The sequence below is a fragment of the Scyliorhinus torazame genome, chromosome 24 (assembly GCF_047496885.1).
Source record: "Scyliorhinus torazame isolate Kashiwa2021f chromosome 24, sScyTor2.1, whole genome shotgun sequence".
NCBI lineage: Eukaryota > Metazoa > Chordata > Chondrichthyes > Carcharhiniformes > Scyliorhinidae > Scyliorhinus > Scyliorhinus torazame.
Window position 1 is genome coordinate 51,724,914 of NC_092730.1, and position 10,638 is coordinate 51,735,551.

General features: G+C 47.5%; 1 non-coding gene across 1 annotated transcript; it reads left to right on the forward strand.

Moving 5' to 3' along the window:
• trnas-cga (transfer RNA serine (anticodon CGA)) lies at positions 1-82 on the forward strand. Its single transcript has one exon. It is a non-coding gene; the product is annotated as a tRNA-Ser (tRNA).
• The last annotated feature ends 10,556 nt before the right edge of the window (positions 83-10,638 follow it).

Here is a 10,638-nt window from a genome sequence, read left to right on the forward strand (position 1 = left end):
GCTGCAATGGCCGAGTGGTTGATGCGTTGGACTCGAAATCCAATGGGGTTTCCCCGCGTAGGTTCGCACCCTACTCGCAGCGGCTATGATCCGAAATCTTTACTCGGTTTGGAGCAATCTGTTTGCAGAACACGATGTCAGTCGAAGTATCAATTTGAAGTTCTTGTTCATTCAATGTATTCGGATTAAATGTCTGTGTCATGACAGAAGAACCTTCCTTTTTCTCATTCTGCTTTCGCTCTGAATTTTCTTATTTGTCAGGATAGTTTCACAACCTCAGTCACGTTCATATTAACTTCACCGGGCACCAGAATTGTGAAAATCGATGATAACAAAGCTTCAAATTTATTTTTGCCTGTCATTTGTTAGATCTTTTTGTTCTCTTATTTTGAAATTGACCAGCTCGCATAAATTTCTAAATAAATCGGCGCAACAATGGCCGGTAATCGAACGCTGGTTAACCACCGGGTACACCGCGGTGCTCCCCACTATGCCGGTTCAGGCGATGGACTAGAAATCCATTGGGCTTTCCCCGCGGAGGTTCGAATCCTGATGACAACGTGTCTTCCTTTACTCATGCAATTTACAAATTCACGCAAGTTTCGTTGTCATAAGTTATGCCTTACATGGAAAGCTGTGAGGTGGTGTAAAACACAAAAATGTCAAAGGAACTTTCGTGAAAATGTGTCGAACGGCAAGACTTCTCTGCCGTTCTTAATGGCCACTGGTCTCGCCGACAAATGAGCAAAATGTCTGGATATAATTTTATTGTTCAAATCAAAGGCTAATGGATGAATAGAACGAGGTGCGAGCAGGCAGTGGGACTGCACCGGCTACCTTCCACACTTCAACCATCTGCGGCTTAGTTGGATGGGCCATGTTTACTAGGCCTTTACTTTCCAGACATTAGGTGGAGTTATGGGCAGGGCATGGACAGGGTATGAAATGAAATATGAAATAGAAAATCGCTGATTGTCACAAGTAGGCTTCAAATGAAGTTACTGTGAAAAACCCCTAGTCGCCACATTCCGGCGCCTGTTCGGGGAGGCTGGTACGGGAACGGTATGATGCTCGTTCGGAGGGTCGGTCACCACTTAATGGACCGAATAGCCCCACTCTGCCCGCTAGGGAATCGATGTTTCAATTAATTACAGCAGCTCATTGGAGAGATTTGCCCAGACAATGGACTGGAGGAATGAATGTCGCCTCTGATATGACAGCCTGGAAGTTGAGAACGAGAAACTAGTAATCGGATATTTCCACTGACGGTGAATGACTCCGAAACAAGGGTCTCCAATCCCTTTGCTCCTCCAAGGTCTATCGTTTCTCACCATCTGCAAAGTACACCAATTTCCCACTGGTCCTGCAATGTGAGGCTGTTGTGTAACCCCGCACATCTTTACTGACTGCCTCTGCGTCTACTATTCATTGCATTTCCAGCCTGTATTCTACTGGCACATATCAGTTTATTTCGTTCTAGCCGAGGAATTCACATATTCCTTTTTCATATCTCCGCAAATCTAAATTGCAGAATGGATGCGACAAATGACAGAAGAATATAAAATATTCGAGTTCCTCCCGCTGAAGAACGCACTCCGATGACATCTTCAACGTAGCTGTTGCAGGTATTGGATAATATCAAGCTCTAAATAAAACAATATTTATGATTACTATTGCGACGTTTGCATTTGAATTTTATGTGTAGGAGCATGATAGTGCGTTGAATAATAGAATAATTGTGTATTTATTTCTGTTATCTCTCAATCTGTTTGTGTTGAGCTGCTTTGTGTATCAATGTGTTTTGACCTGATTGAAAACTGAAGGAAAGATGTTGCCTTTTCTTTTCCTGTCTTTTCTGTGACTCTGTTCCAATTATGGCAATCAATAAGTTTGCCCACCTTTCTTTTGATATCTATGTTCTAATGCTCAGAGTCGCCAGGTATAATATGATACCACCACAAGGTTCAACCGGCTATTGATCAAAGAGCCAAACACCAGTTAGTTAGTTCAAGGTCAAGGGTACTTTATTTACACACAATTAGTCATGCAACATAAACACTGCTAGTTAACTACACCTATCGACTAAGACAACCTGTACTTAACTTCAGGCACCCGGCTTAGGTCAGAGGAACAGTGGCTGCTGTCCGATTCTGGAACACTCGAGTCTGGAGAAATAAGTGCTGCTCAGCTCGGCTCATCCGTCTGGTAGCGAGCGTTGAACTTGCACTTACTTCTGGTGTTACTGCACTTGGAAATGGTCGTGGCCGGGGCGCCAGGTCCAAGAGAGGACGAATATCTGGCAAACTCTTCTACTTATACTTGGCGGGGGGGGGGGGGGGGGGGCTTCGTGTTCTTGTGGCGGTCCTTCAGTTTGGGCCCCACTAATTGGGTGATCCCTGATCACTCTGTTCAATTCCTAACCAATAAGTTGGCGAGGACCTGGATGGCTGGCCGTGTTCCAAGCGGTCACTGACCCGGTTGCTTATGCTTCCCCTGAACAGGGAGTGGCGCTGAAATGTCTGGGACTGTACCGGTCGCTCGAGTACCAGTCCTTTGTTTTGGTGCAGATGGGCCATCAAATGCTAATCGGCCGCATCAAAATGCTAATTGGTCGGAGGTTCGATAACGTCTGGATTTCTTGCTTGCAAATATACATCTCAGGCTCTGAGCCTGCCTGAGCCTTGCCTTGTCCGTTTTACCCGCTAGGCTTTGCGCGTTTCTCTGTCCCTAGTTGTAAGTGGCCATTCCAGATGGCTACACTCCGTCCTCTTGATCCTCATCGCGAAGCGTGAAGGATCACAATACTGGGTCTTCTCCTGTTCTCTGAAATGCCGGGTACCCTCAATCAAGGACAGGTTCTACCCTACTCTGTGCCACGGGTCGAAAGCATTTACCTAAATCTCCCTGATACAACACGTACCTAAATATTCCTAAGGGGCCTCTTAACATTCAATCCTATATTCCATTCTCCTTATAAATAATATAAAAGGAGAACCTCTAACTGTGTCTCAGTAAACTACCCTCATGCTGCTATTTAACAATCAAAGAACTTATCTTGCAGCACAAAAATCCAATAGCAGTATCACATTTCTTCATATCACTAACATTCATATACAGAAAATTAACTTTATTAACGAAGCAACAACTGTGGAATGTATGAAATAAAAAAGTTCAGAAAGAGTGTGGGGTTTGCTGGAGTCCGAGGATAGGGACTCTAACTGTGTATACTGGAGGGCGGGAGGCTCTCCTTCTCCATTTCCGCAATCTGATTGTCTGGGTGACTCTGCAGAATATGGCTATCACTAGTAAGGCTTCTACTGTTTCTGACAGGGAGTACCATTTAATCAGATTCTCACACCATGTGGGGGTATCGGTGGCTGGGTCTATGTGTGATGTCGTGTCCAGGCTGGGGTTGTTGTGTTGGGTAGTCGTGTTCGGGGCCTCTGTGGTGAGGGAGGTAGAGGTAGGTAACTCGCGCAACTGTATTGTTCCAGCTACGGTCATGATGCAGATCATCAGGGTCGCCTTCATCTTGTTCAGACTTTTCTCCGTCTGTAGGTATCTTCGTATCTTCTTCGGGGAGCAAGCAAAATGTCTGTTATTATCTTGTTGCTTAACATCTCGTTTGTCTGTCTGTTTCTCCTTAACGTCAATTTCCCGTTAGAATCGTCACCATATGTGACTCCCTCATTTTATTTGTATACCAACTATTTGCGGAGACAAGACATCCGAAAAACAAATTCTGTCACAGTGCGAGCAGTCTCGCAGCTGGTGATTGATGGGCTGAGTGGACGAACAATTTCTCCGTCCTCTGCAAACTCGTTTTTCCAACGAAGTGATTCTGACATGTAAATAGTAGGTGGGGGATAACAACCGAAGGGTTGCCTGAAAGGGGCAAAGTTGTGGCAAAATGCATTCTTTAAACCACAGGAGTGAAAAAGAACAGCAAAGAGATTCGAAAATAATTCTCTGAATGGAGTGCGTATGATCCGCGGCAGGGCAAGAATGGGTGGAATCCCCGGGTAGGGTGGTGACCAGTGCCTTTACACCACTCCCCGAGCTTGGCTGACCAAATGTATAAGGGGTCCTCAGGCAGGGCGGCGATAAATGCCGTTACTCTACTGCCTGAGCGACCTACCAAGAGCGGTACGAATTTGGAAATTTGTTTTCTTAACTGCCATGTGGCGTCAGAAGAGTAGTTATTACTGTATCAGGAAAGTATTCGTGAGGCTGACACAAAATCGTACAAGAGAGAATATACAACATTTAAAAACAAAGTAAAGAACAAAAGCGGGCGGGTTCCATCAGAGTATAGGACACCGTAAATCTCAATCGGTTCCTGTCTCCCACCATCTGGACACCTCAAGGTTCCATTCTGAAAAGGGTTTCAAAGGGGTTACCATGGTGGGAGTCAGACATGGAGTCATCAGCATCTCCCAGGTGCCAAACTCGCGTGTAGAGTTTCCGTGCTAACACCGCGTTTGCCGATGTGGGGTCCATTTCATCATTCCGTGTCAGACGACAGGAATGATCGCTTTGCCAGTGTTTCATGTTCCATATGGCGGTCTGGGTAAGGGGGTTGTCCCTATCGGCGGGTGGTGGGTCATTTTCCGGTGTGGGCAAATAAATCGTCACGAAGGGGCTGAATGTATCCTGATCGGTGTCTCTGGGGCTGCAAAGACTGGGGTCTGGCCTGTGTGTCCATTGTTCGGTTTTCTCATGGGCTTCAGTTGTGCTGTCGCTGTCAGCAGAATCAAGCGTCAGGGTGAAATTTGATTCTAGGCGCCGGGTCAAGGTTGTGTGTGTGGACGTGCTGCTGCTGCTGGGGGAGGGGGGATTGGGTTGTCAGTGGGCGGGTCTTCATTGTCTGCCATCGCCGACGAGAGGTGGTGCGAGTGGCTGCACTGGGTTCCATAAACCTTAAGCTGATTTGCATGGAACCATCCTGATTTTCCGTTCGGATACGTGATTTCACAAACTGGGGGGCTTACTTTGTCCGAGGTTGAATAGGGACTTGCAAATTTAGGGGAGAGGAATGAGCTGTGGTTGTATAAGGTGACCATTACTTGCTGTCCGACTGTATACTCTGTCGGGTGTACCGTCTTATCAAAGCAGGCTTTACTCTGCTTTCGTTTCGCACCTAGTCGAACAGCTGCAGCGACTTGTGCTGCTTTAATATTTTCTACCATGTGCTGGACTGCTTTCTCATGGGTCAGGGTGGGGACTGCGGGGCTGGCCAAATCAAGTCCAAATAAATACTCGGTACACTTCATGGGTCGTCCGGTTATGAGAGTATATGTGGACGTGCGATTTTCTCAGGGTATATCCTGTTGAACTCGACACTGTGTTCCGAACAAACATCAGTGCGAATGGGAGAACTGTGTGCCATGTCGTGTTGTGCTGCTGCACCGTTTTCTTAAGTGTTGCCTTTAGTGTTCGATTCGTGTGTTCCACAATGCCGCTGGACTGCGGGTGATAGGCAATGTGGAACTTGTGCATTATACCAAAAATGGGCATAACGTTTTTCATAACCCTGCCTGTAAAGTACGAACCTTGGTCCGACACAGTACTACGGGGAGTCCCCATCTGGTGACAATTTGCTCGGTTAGGATCTTTGCCGTGGGCTTGGCTGTATTTGTTCTCGAGGGGAAATTTTCGACACATTTCGTAAATGTATCGCTTACAACCAACACATATTTGTATCCATTTCTGCAGGGTGGGGGTGTGTGTGGAGGGAACCAATATAATCTAGCTGAAGGTTTGTCCACGGGCCATTCACAGGGCGGGTGTGTCGTAGCTGGGCTTTTTTCGCATATCTATCCGGGCTGTTCTGTGCACAAATCAAGCAATTTTCAACGTAATGGGATACGTCGGTTTTAAAATCAGGCCACCAGCAGAGAGGTCTGAGGTGGGCAAGGGTGGATTCAATTCCTTGGTGTCCATATCCGTCATGGAAATAACAAAATATTTGGTTCCTGTCCTGGGTGGGGACTACATAAATGCCATCTTTTAAAACGATTCCATCATGGATCGTTAAACAATTCCTAACATTTTCGCAGGGAGCTGAGAAGTTTCCTTTTAAAATTCCCTTCAATGTCTCGTCTTCCTTCTGGGCCTGGGTTAAGTCTTGGATGTTGGTCTGTGAGACCTGAACTGCGTGTACTGGGGCACTCTCGGGAAGTTGCCAAAAGTGGCCATGTCGTGAGCCTGCCTTCGCTTGGGCATCAGCTTTCATGTTGCCGGGTGGGGAGGAACGATGGTGACGTCTTACTTTTACCGCACCAGATTTTCTGCCTCTCGCATTCTGAAGGATATATTTGATCAATGGGGCTGAGGGTAGAGGTTTTCCGTTGGCGGAAATTAATCCTTTAGACTCCCACAGGGATAGGAATTCTGTTAGGCTGTTGCAGACATGCAAACTGTCTGAATATATGTCTGCTGGGGCCGGGAACGAATCGGGGTGCTGGACAATGTAAGCGATGGCTGCTAACTCGGCTGCCTGCGAACCTAAGTGTCCAGGCAACTTTAAAGCAATTTCTTCTGAAGCGCGTCCCTGCGCACCCTCGACATAAATACCACATCCTGTGATCCTTTTTCCACCAAGGACTGTGGAGGAGCCATCTACATAGATTCTCAATGCTTTGTCTGTGTTCGTCTATCGTCGGATGCCTGTCTTTTTTGGTACCGATTTGGGAACAAAGGGGCCTGTACTGTGCTTGGGGGCTATGATCCCGCACTCACGTGGGGTTCCTGCATCGTGCAAATGGTCGGCCAGAAACATGTGCGTTTTTGTCCGTTTTACCGTAATGTCGCTTCCTTGTACGAGTAGGATCCATCGTGCTGTTTGAATGTCGCTTACTGTGCCGTCTTTTAGTCTGTGTCCAGTAAAAGCTGTGTCGGGGTATGCTCGGTCAAAATGGTTACTGGGTTGAGTCCGGTTATGTACGAGAAGCACTGTACTGCCCAGAAAACTGCTAACAGCTTTCGCAGACTGAAAATCCCTGCTCGACTGCATCTAAAACACGTGAGGCATAGGATATGGGTCCGAAACGATCGTGCCTTTCCTGCAGGAGTACGACCGAAAGGGTTCGGTCGGTGGTCGCTACCTCTATCGCATATGGAGAGTGTGGATCTGGGGCTTGCAAAGCGGGGATTGTGCTCAGGGCGCGATTTAAAACATTCATGGCATCCGTGTGCTGTGGAAGCCATTTCTATGGGGCCTGTTTCTTTCTGCGCTCGGAAAGTGGGGCTGCTTTTGCGGCGAATCCGTCTATGGGGTTTCTACAAGATCCAACCACTCCTAAAAATGACCGGAGTGCTGTAACATTCTGGGGCAAAGGCAAATTTAGAATGGAATCTATGCGTTTGTATTCTATTTTACTCTTCCCATGCGTGATGACCGTACCTACATTTGTGAAATTTCCATGGAGGATTTGGGCTTTCTTGGGGTTAATTTTGCATTCAATTGTTGTGAGTAGTCCTAATAATTCTGAAAGAAGCAAGATGTGCGTTTCCTTGGTGTCCGTCTGTCGGAGCAAGTCATCCACATACTGAACAAGGCATTCAGGGCGGGAAAATTTAGTTAAGCCATTCGCCAATTGTCTGTGAAAAATGGAGGAGAAGTTGTGGAAGGCACGTCCACGTGTACTGCTGTCCCTGGAACGTGAACGCAAATTTATACTGGCAACCTTTGTCCAGTGGTATGGACCAAAAACCATTGCTAATGTCCAATACCGTGAAAACTTTCGACTGGAGTCCCTGTTTTAACATGGTCTCGGAGCTCGTGGCAACAGTGGGGGCTGCTAGGGGAGTCACTTTGTTCAATTCCCTGTAGTCGATGGTCAGTCGCCATGAACCGTCTGGTTTTCTTACTGGCCAAATCGGGCATTGTTCGTCGATGCTACTGGTCGAATCACTCCTTGATTTAATAAGCTTTAATAAGCAATTACCTTGACTATCTCTCCCTCGGCTTGCTGGGGGAAGCCATACTGTTTCTGGGGCTTAGGATTGGGACCTGTTAAGTTAACCACTCTTGGGAATTTGCCGCAGTCGTGCTTGTGCTGGGCAAACGCTGCTTTATGTCTCTTCAAGACATCTCTAACCGCTTTGCCTGTGGTAATGGTTTGTGCATCAAACCAGTACTCTCCTAATGAGCTGAGTCAATGGGCATAATCTACTACTGTGAGCCTGGCGGGGCTCGCGCTGCTCTAGCCATTTCCCATATACATCTGTTGACTGGGTCCAATGAAAGGTTGGTGCACTCATGAAATCTATGCCTAGGATGTGTTCTGCTGTCTGGGGTAAATCTACAAAAATGACCAAGTGTTTTGTTTTAATATTGCCAATCTTTACATCCACTGGAGTTGACCTGTAAAGCGATGAAGGGTAATGGTGTCCGTAGTGGGCCATATCTCTCTTTGGTACATGGTGGAGGAGTTTACCGTGGTTCAGGACCCTCCTGTATCCCAAAGGAACTCTACAGGGCGTCCCCGGATGGTGCATGCAACTACCGGTTTTCCGGAGTTATCCTAAAGTGTATCATGGACCCAGGTTGCGGAGCGCGAAGACCGTCAGTCGGTGCCATTCATGGCCGAATTATCTGGTCGGGTGCTAACACTGTGGATGGGTCTGGCATTGTTTCTGGGCGGGGGGGGGGGGGGGGCGGGGGGTGCTTATTCCTTTGCTGCTTCGGGCGGTATTGCATTCTCGGGCATAATGTCCTTCGTGTCTACAATTATAACATTCCTATGCTTTAGCATGCTGCGCGCTTCTTCTACCTTAATTTACCCATGCAGGGTCTTGGTGTGCCCTTACTGGGTTCATTGTGGCGCCCACTCTCTCCTGCTCTGTCGTTCTCTGTACAGATTGTTCCCAAGCTCTCGATCAGCGTTTCCGACCCCACACTTCATTGTGTGCCGGGTCTGAGGAGTCGTAACTGGCACATCTTCTGTCCTGCTTCTGTGGCATTGGATACTAGTGTATGGGTCCATTTGACCGTATCGTCTGCTGATAAACGGGCGCGGGCTAACTCACCAAATACAGCAGTAAAGTGAATCCAAAGGTGTTCAGCAAAAGCTGTTGTATGCTCTCCCTTTTTCTGTCTGCACCAGTTGAGTCCTTCTACGCATCTCCTCTATTATAGTCAATGGCGTCTAAAATGGCTGTTTTCATGCCTTGGAGGCAACCACCTCCTACCGTTTGTGAGTTGGGAAGGGCTGAACTCACTGACGGGTCGAGGCACATAACTATGAGCGTTACCTCCTCCTTCTCATCTAAACTGTACATTAGTGTCTGTTGCTTCACTAGCTCGAAAAGGTGGTGTATGTCTGATGTGCGGTGGAAAGTCTCAATCTTATCGTCGGCATCTCTTAACTGGATGATGGTTAATGGGGTTGTATAAAGAAAATCGGGGTGGTCTTCCGTGCTGACCCTGCGCTGCATGGTGATGGGGTTCATTGTGTTGGGTGCTGCCTGTGCAGTCGGTGGTGCGGGTGCTTTTCTTTTCGGAGCCTGGGGGGGGCGGGAGGGGGGGCTCTATTTTGATTTTCGATCTCACTCATGTACCGTTGGGCCGTTTCACTGAGTTCCTGCCAATCAGGGCCGTCTTCCTCATCTAGCTGTGGGCCAAAGGTGTTTCTGAACCCATTTTGAACAGATAGCAGGGATTGCAATTTTGCAATTTGCTGCCTGCACTTGGCATGACCCACCAAACTCTGCCTCTGTCCCGTGGTGGAACTATGGAGTGCTCGGAGGGCTGCTTACAAATCATAGCACTGTTTCCTCAATTGTTCTAACTGGTTCGCTGTTTCTTCTCTTGCCATCACATCACGTTGCGTGTCCTGGTAGGCCTTATCATAGTGAATTTGGAAGCTGCTACGGTGGGCGAGACAGGATTGGTGTGTCTTCTTGACATCATCCATCGCCTTGTCCTTCGCCGCTAGCTGGTACCGCAGCTGCACATTTAATCTCTCGCTTGCACTAATATCTCCCTATCTACATCTCTCCTTCTCCTCAAGCTGCTTACGGAGTGCCTTCATGACCTCCTCCGTGACACGCAATTGCCAGACAGGACACGATTGCCATCGGCTTACGAACCTTACTTAAATTTTCTTGTGGATCTCTGTCAGGCTGTCCCACCAAGTCTGTCCTATGCTGCCAGGAAACTTGCCTCATTTGCGCAAATTTCCGACCATTGGGGCCATCCTTTCCCCTTTAGGTATCTCCTAAGCTCTTCTTCCCATACGGGACACTGTTCTGATCTGTTGCTCGCTGCACCCTCGGGTGCCTGTGGATGCATAGCGCATTCCATTGCCTTCATGGTAATCCCAACAATTACTTCTGTCTCTACCGGAATTTTGGAACAAGGGGGAATAAAGCGGTGATGCCAATACGGGTAAGGCTCAAGCTATTTTCCGGTTTACGCAACTCCCGAGAGTTTCACGCAAGAAAACCTATCGAGTTTACCTTATATCACTTAGTTAGTCCGCATGCAGATTACACACTCCTGAATTTTGGAGGTTTGATCGATATTGGTTTCGCTTGTGGTTTCTTTTACTTTGAAAATTTGGATTTCTAATTCAAACACTTTTGTGGGTTCTCTCGGAGTGACACGGTCACGTTTGGGTCAATTCCCGTCAG